This window comes from Otolemur garnettii, unplaced genomic scaffold (assembly GCF_000181295.1).
Source record: "Otolemur garnettii isolate 467f Iridium unplaced genomic scaffold, OtoGar3 scaffold00006, whole genome shotgun sequence".
Classification (NCBI taxonomy): domain Eukaryota; kingdom Metazoa; phylum Chordata; class Mammalia; order Primates; family Galagidae; genus Otolemur; species Otolemur garnettii.
The window spans coordinates 27212000-27213390 of record NW_003852401.1 but is presented as its reverse complement, the minus strand read 5'-3'; the positions used below and the strand labels follow the sequence as shown (position 1 = coordinate 27213390).

At 44.3% G+C, this 1391-nt stretch overlaps 1 pseudogene; it reads right to left on the bottom strand.

The window, feature by feature from the left end:
• Positions 1–350: 350 nt before the first annotated feature.
• Positions 351–657, bottom strand: LOC100958545 (annotated as a pseudogene).
• Between the last annotated feature and the right edge of the window lie 734 nt (positions 658–1391).

Sequence of the window (1391 nt, the reverse complement as noted above, 5' to 3'; positions counted from 1 at the left end):
CTCTTTTGAATGTTTTTTTTTTTTTTGAGACAGAGCCTCAAGCTATCCCCCCTGGGTAGAGAGCCGTGGCATCACAGCTCACAGCGACCTCCAACTCCTGGGCTCAAGTGAGTCTCCTGCCTCAGCCTCCCAAGTAGCTGGGACCACAGGTGCCCGCCACAACGCCTGGCTATTTTGGGGTTGCAGCCATCATTGTTGTTTGGTAGCCCGGGCTGGATTTGAACCCACCATCTTAGGTGTACGTGGCTGGCACCTGAGCCATTTGAGCCACAGGCACCGAGCCCTCTTTTGAATGTTTTGCACAGAAAGTGGCAATTGGACAAAGTCTCCTTTGGGATAAATTCTTTGTATCAGCCAACTCTCAATGGAGGGGCAGCCGGGACAAGGCCATCTCCTTGGACAAAGAGCATTGGAATATTCCATTTCATTGATTTATATATCTCTTCATATGTTTCTTCGTTAATTTCTATAATAGTCATAGTTTCTTCCACATCTCCCAATATCATATTTAAATGTTGCTCATAAGTATGTAATCTGCCCTGTAGCTCTCAGTCATCTCTTATTTTCACATAAATTTGCTCATCCAGGCTGAGCCTGATAAGATCCAGGGGCTCCTCTACAGGGTTGGTAGTGTTGCAGGTCCACGTCATTCACCATGTTTCAAACATGGACACGTGTTTTCATTTCTCTGAGCTATAACAGAATTGCTATCTCTAATGTTTTCCATCTTGAAAATCAGTTGCTGGGCAGTGCCTGTGGCTCAGTGAGTAAGGTGCTGGCCCCATACACTGAGGGTAGCAGGTTCGAACCCGGCCCCAGCCAAACTGCAACCAAAAAATAGCCAGGTGTTGTGGCAGGCGCCCATAGTCCCAGCTACTTGGGAGGCTGAGGCAAGAGAATCGCCTAAGCCTAAGAGCTAGAGTTTGCTGTGAGTTGTGATGCCACAGCACTCTACTGAGGGTGACAAAGTGAGACTCTGTCTCTAAAAAAATAAAAATGAAAGAAAGAAAATGAGTTGCCACCTAAAGTTTGGTATCATCCATCTAACTGAGGGTCACCCTGACAAAGAAGATCTTATAAGAATTCACCTTTTATTTTATTTAATGATTATTTTTTATTAAATCATAACTTTGTACATTGATGTATTTATGGGGTTCAGGTACTGCTTTGATATACAATGTGAAATGTTTACACTGAACCAAGTAACACATCCATCACAATTATACTCATTTCTTAGTAGTTTTGAAATGTATCATTGCATCATGCACATTAGGCGGGGTCCCCCCCCCATACCCTCCCTCCTCCCATATCCCCCCTCCCCACCCCTCTCTCTCCTCTTCCCTTCTACTTTATGGACTATAGTTATGTTTTGCCATTTGTATGATTGTATA